This window comes from Plectropomus leopardus, chromosome 17 (assembly GCF_026936395.1).
Source record: "Plectropomus leopardus strain MGB_pleo_1.0 chromosome 17, ASM2693639v1, whole genome shotgun sequence".
Lineage (NCBI taxonomy): Eukaryota > Metazoa > Chordata > Actinopteri > Perciformes > Serranidae > Plectropomus > Plectropomus leopardus.
In genome coordinates, this window is record NC_142192.1 from 21096546 (window position 1) to 21111380 (window position 14835).

Sequence of the window (14835 nt, forward strand, 5' to 3'; positions counted from 1 at the left end):
TTTTAGGAAATGTCATTTTTTGACATTTTGCCATACTATAGCCTTGCTTTTTGGTCGTTTTTTGCACATGCCATTTCTTGTTGTTTTTGGATGTTTTTGCAACATTCTTTGCCATGGCGTGTTTTTGCATGCTATTTAATGCAGTTTAAAGCTGTTTTAAGCTGTTTTTAGGAAATGTCATTTTTGACATTTTGCCATACTATAGCCTTGCTTTTTGGGTCGTTTTTTGCACATGCCATTTCTTGTTGTTTTGGATGTTTTGCAACATTCTTTGCCATGGCGTGTTTTTGCATGCTATTTAATGCAGTTTAAAGCTGTTTTAAGCTGTTTTTAGGAAATGTCATTTTTGACATTTTGCCATACTATAGCCTTGCTTTTGGGTCGTTTTTGCACATGCCATTTCTTGTTGTTTTTGGATGTTTTTGCAACATTCTTTGCCATGGCGTGTTTTTGCAAGCTATTTAATGCAGTTTAAAGCTGTTTTAAGCTGTTTTTAGGAAATGTCATTTTTTGACATTTTTGCCATACTATAGCCTTGCTTTTTGGGTCGTTTTTTACACATGCCATTTCTTGTTGTTTTTGGATGTTTTGCAACATTCTTTGCCATGGCGTGTTTTTGCAAGCTATTTAATGCAGTTTAAAGCTGTTTTAAGCTGTTTTAGGAAATGTCATTTTTGACATTTTGCCATACTATAGCCTTGCTTTTTGGGTCGTTTTTGCACATGCCATTTCTTGTTGTTTTTGGATGTTTTTGCAACATTCTTTGCCATGGCGTGTTTTTGCATGCTATTTAATGCAGTTTAAAGCTGTTTTAAGCTGTTTTTAGGAAATGTCATTTTTGACATTTTGCCATACTATAGCCTTGCTTTTTGGGTCGTTTTTTGCACATGCCATTTCTTGTTGTTTTGGATGTTTTTGCAACATTCTTTGCCATGGCGTGTTTTTGCATGCTATTTAATGCAGTTTAAAGCTGTTTTAAGCTGTTTTTAGGAAATGTCATTTTTTGACATTTTTGCCATACTATAGCCTTGCTTTTTGGGTCGTTTTTTGCACATGCCATTTCTTGTTGTTTTTGGATGTTTTTGCAACATTCTTTGCCATGGCGTGTTTTTGCAAGCTATTTAATGCAGTTTAAAGCTGTTTTAAGCTGTTTTTAGGAAATGTCATTTTTGACATTTTGCCATACTATAGCCTTGCTTTTTGGGTCGTTTTTACACATGCCATTTCTTGTTGTTTTGGATGTTTTTGCAACATTCTTTGCCATGGAATGTTTTTGCAAGCTATTTAATGCAGTTTAAAGCTGTTTTAAGCTGTTTTTAGGAAATGTCATTTTTGACATTTTGCCATACTATAGCCTTGCTTTTTGGGTCGTTTTTTGCACATGCCATTTCTTGTTGTTTTGGATGTTTTGCAACATTCTTTGCCATGGCGTGTTTTTGCAAGCTATTTAATGCAGTTTAAAGCTGTTTTAAGCTGTTTTTAGGAAATGTCATTTTTGACATTTTGCCATACTATAGCCTTGCTTGTTGGGTCGTTTTTTACACATGCCATTTCTTGTTGTTTTTGGATGTTTTTGCAACATTCTTTGCCATGGCGTGTTTTTGCATGCTATTTAATGCAGTTTAAAGCTGTTTTAAGCTGTTTTTAGGAAATGTCATTTTTTGACATTTTTGCCATACTATAGCCTTGCTTTTTGGGTCGTTTTTTGCACATGCCATTTCTTGTTGTTTTTGGATGTTTTTGCAACATTCTTTGCCATGGCGTGTTTTTGCATGCTATTTAATGCAGTTTAAAGCTGTTTTAAGCTGTTTTTAGGAAATGTCATTTTTGACATTTTGCCATACTATAGCCTTGCTTTTTGGTCGTTTTTTGCACATGCCATTTCTTGTTGTTTTTGGATGTTTTGCAACATTCTTTGCCATGGCGTGTTTTGCAAGCTATTTAATGCAGTTTAAAGCTGTTTTAAGCTGTTTTAGGAAATGTCATTTTTGACATTTTGCCATACTATAGCCTTGCTTTTTGGGTCGTTTTTGCACATGCCATTTCTTGTTGTTTTTGGATGTTTTGCAACATTCTTTGCCATGGCGTGTTTTTGCATGCTATTTAATGCAGTTTAAAGCTGTTTTAAGCTGTTTTTAGGAAATGTCATTTTTGACATTTTTGCCATACTATAGCCTTGCTTTTTGGGTCGTTTTTTGCACATGCCATTTCTTGTTGTTTTTGGATGTTTTTGCAACATTCTTTGCCATGGCGTGTTTTTGCATGCTATTTAATGCAGTTTAAAGCTGTTTTGTTGTTTTAGGAAATGTCATTTTTGACATTTTGCCATACTATAGCCTTGCTTTTTGGGTCGTTTTTGCACATGCCATTTCTTGTTGTTTTTGGATGTTTTTGCAACATTCTTTGCCATGGCGTGTTTTTGCATGCTATTTAATGCAGTTTAAAGCTGTTTTAAGCTGTTTTTAGGAAATGTCATTTTTGACATTTTGCCATACTATAGCCTTGCTTGTTGGGTCGTTTTTTGCACATGCCATTTCTTCTTGTTTTTGGATGTTTTTGCAACATTCTTTGCCATGGCGTGTTTTTGCATGCTATTTAATGCAGTTTAAAGCTGTTTTAAGCTGTTTTTAGGAAATGTCATTTTTTGACATTTTTGCCATACTATAGCCTTGCTTGTTGGGTCGTTTTTGCACATGCCATTTCTTCTTGTTTTGGATGTTTTGCAACATTCTTTGCCATGGCGTGTTTTTGCATGCTATTTAATGCAGTTTAAAGCTGTTTTGTTGTTTTAGGAAATGTCATTTTTGACATTTTGCCATACTATAGCCTTGCTTTTGGGTCGTTTTTGCACATGCCATTTCTTGTTGTTTTGGATGTTTTTGCAACATTCTTTGCCATGGCGTGTTTTTGCATGCTATTTAATGCAGTTTAAAGCTGTTTTAAGCTGTTTTTAGGAAATGTCATTTTTGACATTTTGCCATACTATAGCCTTGCTTTTTGGGTCGTTTTTGCACATGCCATTTCTTGTTGTTGTTTTGGATGTTTTTGCAACATTCTTTGCCATGGCGTGTTTTTGCATGCTATTTAATGCAGTTTAAAGCTGTTTTAAGCTGTTTTAGGAAATGTCATTTTTGACATTTTGCCATACTATAGCCTTGCTTTTTGGGTCGTTTTTTGCACATGCCATTTCTTGTTGTTTTTGGATGTTTTTGCAACATTCTTTGCCATGGCGTGTTTTTGCATGCTATTTAATGCAGTTTAAAGCTGTTTTAAGCTGTTTTTAGGAAATGTCATTTTTTGACATTTTTGCCATACTATAGCCTTGCTTTTTGGTCGTTTTTTACACATGCCATTTCTTGTTGTTTTTGGATGTTTTTGCAACATTCTTTGCCATGGCGTGTTTTTGCAAGCTATTTCATGCAGTTTAAAGCTGTTTTTAAGCTGTTTTTAGGAAATGTCATTTTTGACATTTTGCCATACTATAGCCTTGCTTTTTGGGTCGTTTTTTGCACATGCCATTTCTTGTTGTTTTGGATGTTTTGCAACATTCTTTGCCATGGCGTGTTTTTGCATGCTATTTAATGCAGTTTAAAGCTGTTTTAAGCTGTTTTAGGAAATGTCATTTTTGACATTTTGCCATACTATAGCCTTGCTTTTTGGGTCGTTTTTGCACATACCATTTCTTGTTGTTTTGGATGTTTTTGCAACATTCTTTGCCATGGCGTGTTTTTGCAAGCTATTTAATGCAGTTTAAAGCTGTTTTAAGCTGTTTTTAGGAAATGTCATTTTTTGACATTTTTGCCATACTATAGCCTTGCTTTTTGGGTCGTTTTTTGCACATGCCATTTCTTGTTGTTTTTGGATGTTTTTGCAACATTCTTTGCCATGGCGTGTTTTTGCAAGCTATTTAATGCAGTTTAAAGCTGTTTTAAGCTGTTTTTAGGAAATGTCATTTTTGACATTTTGCCATACTATAGCCTTGCTTTTTGGGTCGTTTTTGCACATGCCATTTCTTGTTGTTTTTGGATGTTTTGCAACATTCTTTGCCATGGTGTGTTTTGCATGCTATTTAATGCAGTTTAAAGCTGTTTTAAGCTGTTTTAGGAAATGTCATTTTTGACATTTTGCCATACTATAGCCTTGCTTTTTGGGTCGTTTTTTGCACATGCCATTTCTTGTTGTTTTTGGATGTTTTTGCAACATTCTTTGCCATGGCGTGTTTTTGCATGCTATTTAATGCAGTTTAAAGCTGTTTTAAGCTGTTTTTAGGAAATGTCATTTTTTGACATTTTTGCCATACTATAGCCTTGCTTTTTGGGTCGTTTTTGCACATGCCATTTCTTGTTGTTTTTGGATGTTTTTGCAACATTCTTTGCCATGGCGTGTTTTTGCAAGCTATTTAATGCAGTTTAAAGCTGTTTTAAGCTGTTTTTAGGATATGTCAATTTTTGACATTTTGCCATACTATAGCCTTGCTTTTGGGTCGTTTTTGCACATGCCATTTCTTGTTGTTTTTGGATGTTTTTGCAACATTCTTTGCCATGGCGTGTTTTTGCAAGCTATTTAATGCAGTTTAAAGCTGTTTTAATCTGTTTTTAGGAAATGTCATTTTTTGACATTTTTGCCATACTATAGCCTTGCTTTTTGGGTCGTTTTTTTTTCACATGCCATTTCTTGTTGTTTTTGGATGTTTTTGCAACATTCTTTGATATGGAATGTTTTTGCAAGCAATTTAATGCAGTTTAAAGCTGTTTTAAGCTGTTTTTGGGACATGTCATTTTTTGACATTTTTGCCATACTATAGCCTTGCTTTTTGGGTCGTTTTTTGCACATGCCATTTCTTGTTGTTTTTGGATGTTTTTGCAACATTCTTTGCCATGGCATGTTTTTGCAAGCTATTTAATGCAGTTTAAAGCTGTTTTAAGCTGTTTTTGGGACATGTCATTTTTTGACATTTTTGCCATACTATAGCCTTGCTTGTTGGGTCGTTTTTTACACATGCCATTTCTTGTTGTTTTTGGATGTTTTTGCAACATTCTTTGCCATGGCGTGTTTTTGCAAGCTATTTAATGCAGTTTAAAGCTGTTTTAAGCTGTTTTTGGGAAATGTAATTTTTTGACATTTTTGCCATACTATAGCCTTGCTTTTTGGGTCGTTTTTTGCACATGCCATTTCTTGTTGTTTTTGGATGTTTTTGCAACATTCTTTGCCATGGCGTGTTTTTGCATGCTATTTAATGCAGTTTAAAGCTGTTTTAAGCTGTTTTTAGGAAATGTCATTTTTTGACATTTTTGCCATACTATAGCCTTGCTTTTTGGGTCGTTTTTTGCACATGCCATTTCTTGTTGTTTTTGGATGTTTTTGCAACATTCTTTGCCATGGCGTGTTTTTGCAAGCTATTTAATGCAGTTTAAAGCTGTTTTAAGCTGTTTTTAGGAAATGTCATTTTTTGACATTTTTGCCATACTATAGCCTTGCTTTTTGGGTCGTTTTTTGCACATGCCATTTCTTGTTGTTTTTGGATGTTTTTGCAACATTCTTTGCCATGGCGTGTTTTTGCATGCTATTTAATGCAGTTTAAAGCTGTTTTAATCTGTTTTTGGGACATGTCATTTTTTGACATTTTTGCCATACTATAGCCTTGCTTGTTGGGTCGTTTTTTACACATGCCATTTCTTGTTGTTTTTGGATGTTTTTGCAACATTCTTTGCCATGGTGTGTTTTTGCAAGCTATTTCATGCAGTTTAAAGCAGTTTTCAGCAGTTTTTGGGACATGTCAAATTTTGACATTTTTGCCTTGCTTTTTGGGTCTTTTTTTGCACATGCCATATTTTAGTGTTTTTGTCTGTTTTTGCAAGACACTATGCCATGGCATGTCTCTGCAAGCTATTTCTTGCAGTTTAAAGCTGTTTTAAGCTGTTTTTAGGAAATGTCATTTTTTGACATTTTTGCCATACTATAGCCTTGCTTTTTGGGTCGTTTTTTGCACATGCCATATTTTAGTGTTTTTGGATGTTTTTGCAAGACACTATGCCATGGCATGTCTCTGCAAGCTATTTCTTGCAATTTAAACCTGTTTTCAGCTGTTTTTGGGACATGTCATTTTTTGACATTTTTGCCATACTATAGCCTTGCTTTTTGGGTCGTTTTTTGCACATGCCATTTCTTGTTGTTTTTGGATGTTTTTGCAACATTCTTTGCCATGGCGTGTTTTTGCAAGCTATTTAATGCAATTTAAAGCTGTTTTAAGCTGTTTTTGGGACATGTCATTTTTTGACATTTTTGCCATACTATAGCCTTGCTTGTTGGGTCATTTTTTACACATGCCATTTCTTGTTGTTTTTGGATGTTTTTGCAACATTCTTTGCCATGGCCTGTTTTTGCAAGCTATTTCATGCAGTCTAAAGCAGTTTTCAGCAGTTTTTGTTTACTATAGCCTTGCTCATTGGGTCGTTTTTTGCACGTGCCACATTTGAGTTTTTTCGTCCGTTTTTGCAAGACAGTATGCCACGGCGTGTCTGGGCAAGCTATTTCATGCAGTTTTAAGCTGTTTTTGGGACGTCACTTTTTGACATTTTTGCCGTTCTATAGCCTTTCTTTCTGGGTTGTTTTTTGCACATGCCATTTTATGGTTGTTACATTATCTTTAAAGTAAAGGTAAGACAACACGACAACCAAGAAAGACGAGCCATAGCAGAAGTGGACATTAAAGTAATTTATTGGTGACCAAACAAAGGTTTCTCAAAATGTAAGAGAGGATCGGACCAGGTGGTTGTGTCAAAGAAAATAACTGAATAGAACAAAACTGGGCCTAACTAAACCACCAGAAACAAAAACCTAAATTCCTTCTTTAAAAAAAAAAAAAATAGCTTCACTAACAAACACAGGGGGTAGCAACTACCAGTGTGTCGAACAGAGATTTCCTAAGTGTGTAAAAAATGTAAAGGGTACCCACAATTTAACTAAAGTCTACGACCTCTCATTACATACTTTTCACCAAATGCAAAAGCACAGTTCTGGTTACCGGTCAGAAAAGCACACAGCCAGCTCAGGCACAGAACAAAAACAGAACAAAAGACAGACTGGCACACTGTGGGGCATCCATTTTGAAAACCATGCCGACGGAAGATTGGCCAGGTCGGAGCGGAGGGAACCAATTAGCATCCTGCCCCTCTGCACAGGTGGTACTCAGTTGGAATGCACAAGTGGAAACACTCAGGTCATTAGCACCTGGAAAAAAACACAAAGGAGAGGGGGGTAAAAGGTGAGAAAAACACAAACAGCACTGTGCCCCTGTGTGGCACGTAACAAATGTGTTTTTGGCCATTTTTACATCATGGTTTTAATCTGTTTTGTGACGTGCCATTTTTTGACATTTTTGCCATTTTCCAACCTTGCATTTTCTGTCGTTTCTTCCACATGCGATATTATGGTGTTTTAGCCATTTTTTCAACATACTATGCGATGGCTAGCCTTGGCAAGCTATTTTATACAGTTTTCAGTTATTTTAAGCTATGTTTGGAACGTGCCATTTTTTGACATTTTTGCCATACTATAGCCTTGCCTTTTGGGCTGTTTTTTCCACATGCCATATCATCGTCTTTTTCACCATTTTTGAAACTTTTTATGCTGTGGTACGTTTCAGGGGGCTATTTTATTCACTTTGATGTTATTTTAAGCTGTTTTTGGGACATGCCATTTTTTGAAATTTTTGCCATACTATAGCCTTGCCTTTTGGTCGTTTTTTTCCATGTGCCGTTTTATTGTTTTTTGGGCAATATTTTCAACTTTTTATGCTGTGGCGTGTTGCGGGACGCTATTTTATTCACTTTTAAGTTACTTTAAGCTGTTTTTGGGACATGCCATTTTTTTACATTTTTGCCATACTATAGCCTTGCCTTTTGGGTCGTGTTTTCCGTGTCCTGTTTTGTTGTGTTTTTGGCAATATTTCCAACTATTTATACCGTGGCGTGTTTCGGGAGGCTATTTCAGTGACTTCTTAGTTGTTTAAAGCTGTTTTTGGGACATGCCATTTCTTGACATTTTTGCCATACTATAGCCTTGCCTTTTGGGTCATTTTTTCCATGTGCCGTTTTATTGTTTTTCTGGGCAATATTTTCAACTTTTTATGCTGTGGCGTGTTGCGGGACGCTATTTTATTCACTTTTAAGTTATTTTAAGCTGTTTTTGGGACATGCCATTTTTTTACATTTTTGCCATACTATAGCCTTGCCTTTTGGATCGTGTTTTCTGTGTCCTGTTTTGTTGTGTTTTTGGGCAATATTTTCAACTTTTTGTGCTGTGGTGTGTTTTGGGAGGCTATTTTATTCACTTCTAAGTTATTTTAAGCTGTTTTTGGGACATGCCATTTTTTGAAATTTTTGCCATACTATAGCCTTGCCTTTTGGGTCGTTTTTTCCATGTGCCGTTTTATTGGTTTTTTGGGCAATATTTCAACTTTTTGTGCTGTGGCGTGTTTTGGGACGCTATTTTATTCGCTTCTTAGTTGTTTAAAATTGTTTTTGGGACATGTCATTTTTTGACATTTTTGCCATACTATAACCTTGCCTTTTGGGATGTTTTTTTACACATGCCATATTATACTGTTGTTTGGCCATTTTTACAACTTTTTATGTTGTGGCGTGTTGCGGGACGCTATTTTATTCACTTTTGAGTTATTTTAAGCTATTTTTGGGACATGCCATTTTTTTACATTTTTGCCATACTATAGCCTTGCCTTTTGGATCGTGTTTTCCGTGTCCTGTTTTGTTGTGTTTTTGGCAATATTTCCAAATATTTATACCGTGGCGTGTTTCGGGAGGCTATTTCAGTGACTTCTTAGTTGTTTAAAGCTGTTTTTGGGACATGCCATTTCTTGACATTTTTGCAAGACTATAGCCTTGCCTTTTGGGTCGTTTTTTCCATGTGCCGTTTTATTGTTTTTTTGGGCAATATTTTCAACTTTTTATGCTGTGGCGTGTTGCGGGACGCTATTTTATTCACTTTTAAGTTATTTTAAGCTGTTTTTGGGACATGCCATTTTTTGAAATTTTTGCCATACTATAGCCTTGCCTTTTGGGTCGTGTTTTCCGTGTCCTGTTTTGTTGTGTTTTTGGGCAATATTTTCAACTTTTTGTGCTGTGGCGTGTTTCGGGAGGCTATTTTATTCACTTTTAAGTTATTTTAAGCTGTTTTTGGGACATGTCATTTTTTGACATTTTTGCCATACTATAGCCTTGCCTTTTGGGATGTTTTTTTACACATGCCATATTATACTGTTGTTTGGCCATTTTTACAACTTTTTATGCTGTGGCGTGTTGCGGGACGCTATTTTATTCACTTTTGAGTTATTTTAAGCTATTTTTGGGACATGCCATTTTTTTACATTTTTGCCATACTATAGCCTTGCCTTTTGGATCGTGTTTTCCGTGTCCTGTTTTGTTGTGTTTTTGGCAATATTTCCAACTATTTATACCGTGGCGTGTTTCGGGAGGCTATTTCAGTGACTTCTTAGTTGTTTAAAGCTGTTTTTGGGACATGCCATTTCTTGACATTTTTGCAAGACTATAGCCTTGCCTTTTGGTCGTTTTTTTCCATGTGCCGTTTTATTGTTTTTTGGGCAATATTTTCAACTTTTTATGCTGTGGCGTGTTGCGGGACGCTATTTTATTCACTTTTAAGTTATTTTAAGCTGTTTTTGGGACATGCCATTTTTTGAAATTTTTGCCATACTATAGCCTTGACTTTTGGGTCGTGTTTTCCGTGTCCTGTTTTGTTGTGTTTTTGGGCAATATTTTCAACTTTTTGTGCTGTGGCGTGTTTCGGGAGGCTATTTTATTCACTTTTAAGTTATTTTAAGCTGTTTTTGGGACATGCCATTTTTTGACATTTTTGCCATACTATAGCCTTGCCTTTTGGGTCGTTTTTTCCATGTGCCGTTTTATTGGTTTTCTGGGCAATATTTTCAACTTTTTGTGTTGTGGCATGTTGCGGGACGCTATTTTATTCACTTTTTAGTTGTTTAAAATTGTTTTTGGGACATGTCATTTTTTGACATTTTCGCCATACTATAGCCTTGCCTTTTGGGATGTTTTTTACACATGCCATATTATACTGTTGTTTGGCCATTTTTACAACTTTTTATGCTGTGGCGTGTTGCGGGACGCTATTTTATTCACTTTTTAGTTATTTTAAGCTGTTTTTGGGACATGTCATTTTTTGACATTTTTGCCAGACTATAGCCTTGCCTTTTGGGTCGTGTTTTCAGTGTCCTGTTTTGTTGTGTTTTTGGTAATATTTCCAACTATTTATACCGTGGCGTGTTTCGGGAGGCTATTTCAGTGACTTCTTAGTTGTTTAAAGCTGTTTTTGGGACATGCCATTTCTTGACATTTTTGCAAGACTATAGCCTTGCCTTTTGGGTCGTTTTTTCCATGTGCCGTTTTATTGGTTTTTTGGGCAATATTTTCAACTTTTTATGCTGTGGCGTGTTGCGGGACGCTATTTTATTCGCTTCTTAGTTGTTTAAAATTGTTTTTGGGACATGTCATTTTTTGACATTTTTGCCATACTATAGCCTTGCCTTTTGGGATGTTTTTTACACTTGCCGTATTATACTGTTGTTTGGCCATTTTTACAACTTTTTATGCTGTGGCGTGTTTCGCAAGGCTATTTTATTTACTTTTAAGTTATTTTAAACTATTTTTGGGACATGCCATTTTTTTACATTTTTGCCATACTATAGCCTTGCCTTTTGGTCGTTTTTTCCACATGCCATATCATCATCTTTTTCACCGTTTTTGCAACTTTTTATGTTGTGGTACGTTTCGGGAGGCTATTTTATTCACTTTTAAGTTATTTTAAGCTGTTTTTGGGACATGCCATTTTTTGACATTTTTGCCATACTATAGCCTTGACTTTTGGGTCGTGATTTCCGTGTCCTGTTTTGTTGTGTTTTGGGGCAATATTTTCAACTTTTTGTGCTGTGGCGTGTTTTGGGACGCTATTTTATTCACTTTTGAGTTATTTGAAGCTGTTTTTGGGACATGCCATTTTTTGACATTTTTGCCATACTATAGCCTTGCCTTTTGGGATGTTTTTTACACTTGCCGTATTATACTGTTGTTTGGCCATTTTTACAACTTTTTATGCTGTGGCGTGTTGTGGGACGCTATTTTATTCACTTTTGAGTTATTTGAAGCTGTTTTTGGGACATGTCATTTTTTGACATTTTTGCCATACTATAGCCTTGCCTTTTGGGTCGTGTTTTCCTTGTCCTGTTTTGTTGTGTTTTTGGCAATGTTTCCAACTATTTATACCGTGGCGTGTTTCGGGAGGCTATTTCAGTGACTTCTTAGTTGTTTAAAGCTGTTTTTGGGACGTGCCATTTCTTGACATTTTTGCCAAACTATAGCCTTGCCTTTTGGGTCGTTTTTTCCACATGCCATATCATCGTCTTTTTCACCGTTTTTGCAACTTTTTATGCTGTGGTACGTTTCGGGAGGCTATTTTATTCACTTTTAAGTTATTTTAAGCTGTTTTTGGGACATGCCATTTTTTGACATTTTTGCCATACTATAGCCTTGCCTTTTGGGTCGTGTTTTCCGTGTCCTGTTTTGTTGTGTTTTTGGGCAATATTTTCAACTTTTTGTGCTGTGGCGTGTTTCGCGACGCTATTTTATTTACTTTTAAGTTATTTTAAGCTATTTTTGGGACACTTCATTTTTTGACATTTTTGCCATACTATAGCCTTGCCTTTAGGTTCGTTTTTTTCGTGTCCTTTTTTGTTGTGTTTTTGGCAATATTTTCAACTCTTTATACCGTGGCGTGTTTCAGGAGGCTATTTCAGTCACTTTTTAGTTGTTTAAAGCTGTTTTTGGGACATGTCATGTCTGACATTTTTGCCATACTATAGCCTTGCCTTTTGGGTCGTTTTTTCCACATGCCATATCATCATCTTTTTCACCGTTTTTGCAACTTTTTATGCTGTGGTACGTTTCGGGAGGCTATTTTATTCACTTTTAAGTTATTTGAAGCTGTTTTTAGGTCATGCGATTTTTTGCCATTTTTGCCATACTATAGCCTTGCCTTTTGGGTCGTGTTTTCCGTGTCCTGTTTTGTTGTGTTTTTGGGCAATATTTTCAACTTTTTGTGCTGTGGCGTGTTTCGGGAGGCTATTTTATTCACTTTTAAGTTATTTTAAGCTGTTTTTGGGACATGCCATTTTTTGAAATTTTTGCCATACTATAGCCTTGCCTTTTGGGTCGTTTTTTCCATGTGCCGTTTTATTGGTTTTTTGGGCAATATTTTCAACTTTTTGTGCTGTGGTGTGTTTTGGGATGCTATTTTATTCACTTTTTAGTTGTTTAAAATTGTTTTTGGGACATGTCATTTTTTGACATTTTCGCCATACTATAGCCTTGCCTTTTGGGATGTTTTTTACACATGCCATATTATACTGTTGTTTGGCCATTTTTACAACTTTTTATGCTGTGGCGTGTTGCGGGACGCTATTTTATTCACTTTTTAGTTATTTTAAGCTGTTTTTGGGACATGTCATTTTTTGACATTTTTGCCATACTATAGCCTTGCCTTTTGGGTCATTTTTTCCGTGTCCTGTTTTCTTGTGTATTTGGCAATATTTCCAACTATTTATACCGTTACCGTGTTTCGGGAGGCTATTTCAGTGACTTCTTAGTTGTTTAAAGCTGTTTTTGGGACATGCCATTTCTTGACATTTTGCAAGACTATAGCCTTGCCTTTTGGATCATTTTTTCCATGTGCCGTTTTATTGGTTTTTTGGGCAATATTTCAACTTTTTATGCTGTGGCGTGTTTTGGGACGCTATTTTATTCGCTTCTTAGTTGTTTAAAATTGTTTTTGGGACATGTCATTTTTTGACATTTTTGCCATACTATAGCCTTGCCTTTTGGGATGTTTTTTACACTTGCCGTATTATACTGTTGTTTGGCCATTTTTACAACTTTTTATGCTGTGGCGTGTTTCGCAAGGCTATTTTATTTACTTTTAAGTTATTTTAAACTATTTTTGGGACATGCCATTTTTTTACATTTTTGCCATACTATAGCCTTGCCTTTTGGTCGTTTTTTCCACATGCCATATCATCATCTTTTTCACCGTTTTTGCAACTTTTTATGTTGTGGTACGTTTCGGGAGGCTATTTTATTCACTTCTAAGTTATTTTAAGCTGTTTTTGGGACATGCCATTTTTTGACATTTTTGCCATACTATAGCCTTGACTTTTGGGTCGTGTTTTCCGTGTCCTGTTTTGTTGTGTTTTTGGGCAATTTTTTCAACTTTTGTGCTGTGGCGTGTTTTGGGACGCTATTTTATTCACTTTTGAGTTATTTGAAGCTGTTTTTGGGACATGCCATTTTTTGACATTTTTGCCATACTATAGCCTTGCCTTTTGGGATGTTTTTTACACATGCCATATTATACTGTTGTTTGGCCATTTTTACAACTTTTTATGCTGTGGCGTGTTGCGGGACGCTATTTTATTCGCTTCTTAGTTGTTTAAAATTGTTTTTGGGACATGTCATTTTTTGACATTTTTGCCATACTATAGCCTTGCCTTTTGGGATGTTTTTTACACTTGCCGTATTATACTGTTGTTTGGCCATTTTTACAACTTTTTATGCTGTGGCGTGTTTCGCGAGGCTATTTTATTTACTTTTAAGTTATTTTAAGCTATTTTTGGGACATGCCATTTTTTTACATTTTTGCCATACTATAGCCTTGCCTTTTGGGTCGTTTTTTCCACATGCCATATCATCATCTTTTTCACCATTTTTGCAACTTTTTATGCTGTGGTACGTTTCGGGAGGCTATTTTATTCACTTTTAAGTTATTTTAAGCTGTTTTTGGGACATGCCATTTTTTTACATTTTTGCCATACTATAGCCTTGCCTTTTGGGATGTTTTTTACACTTGCCATATTATACTGTTGTTTGGCCATTTTTACAACTTTTTATGCTGTGGCGTGTTGTGGGACGCTATTTTATTCACTTTTGAGTTATTTGAAGCTGTTTTTGGGACATGTCATTTTTTGACATTTTTGCCATACTATAGCCTTGCCTTTTGGGTCGTGTTTTCCATGTCCTGTTTTGTTGTGTTTTTGGTAATATTTCCAACTATTTATACCGTGGCGTGTTTCGGGAGGCTATTTCAGTGACTTCTTAGTTGTTTAAAGCTGTTTTTGGGACGTGCCATTTCTTGACATTTTTGCCAAACTATAGCCTTGCCTTTTGGGTCGTTTTTTCCACATGCCATATCATCGTCTTTTTCACCGTTTTTGCAACTTTTTATGCTGTGGTACGTTTCGGGAGGTTATTTTATTCACTTTTAAGTTATTTTAAGCTGTTTTTGGGACATGCCATTTTTTGACATTTTTGCCATACTATAGCCTTGCCTTTTGGGTCGTGTTTTCCGTGTCCTGTTTTGTTGTGTTTTTGGGCAATATTTTCAACTTTTTGTGCTGTGGCGTGTTTAGCGACACTATTTTATTTACTTTTAAGTTATTTTAAGCTATTTTTGGGACACTTCATTTTTTGACATTTTTGCCATACTATAGCCTTGCCTTTTGGATCGTTTTTTTCGTGTCCTTTTTTGTTGTGTTTTTGGCAATATTTTCAACTCTTTATACCGTGGCGTGTTTCGGGAGGCTATTTCAGTCACTTTTTAGTTGTTTAAAGCTGTTTTTGGGACATGTCATGTCTGACATTTTTGCCATACTATAGCCTTGCCTTTTGGGCCATTTTTTTACACCTACCATATTTTAGTGTTTTTGACCATTGTATGCTGTGGTGTGTTTTG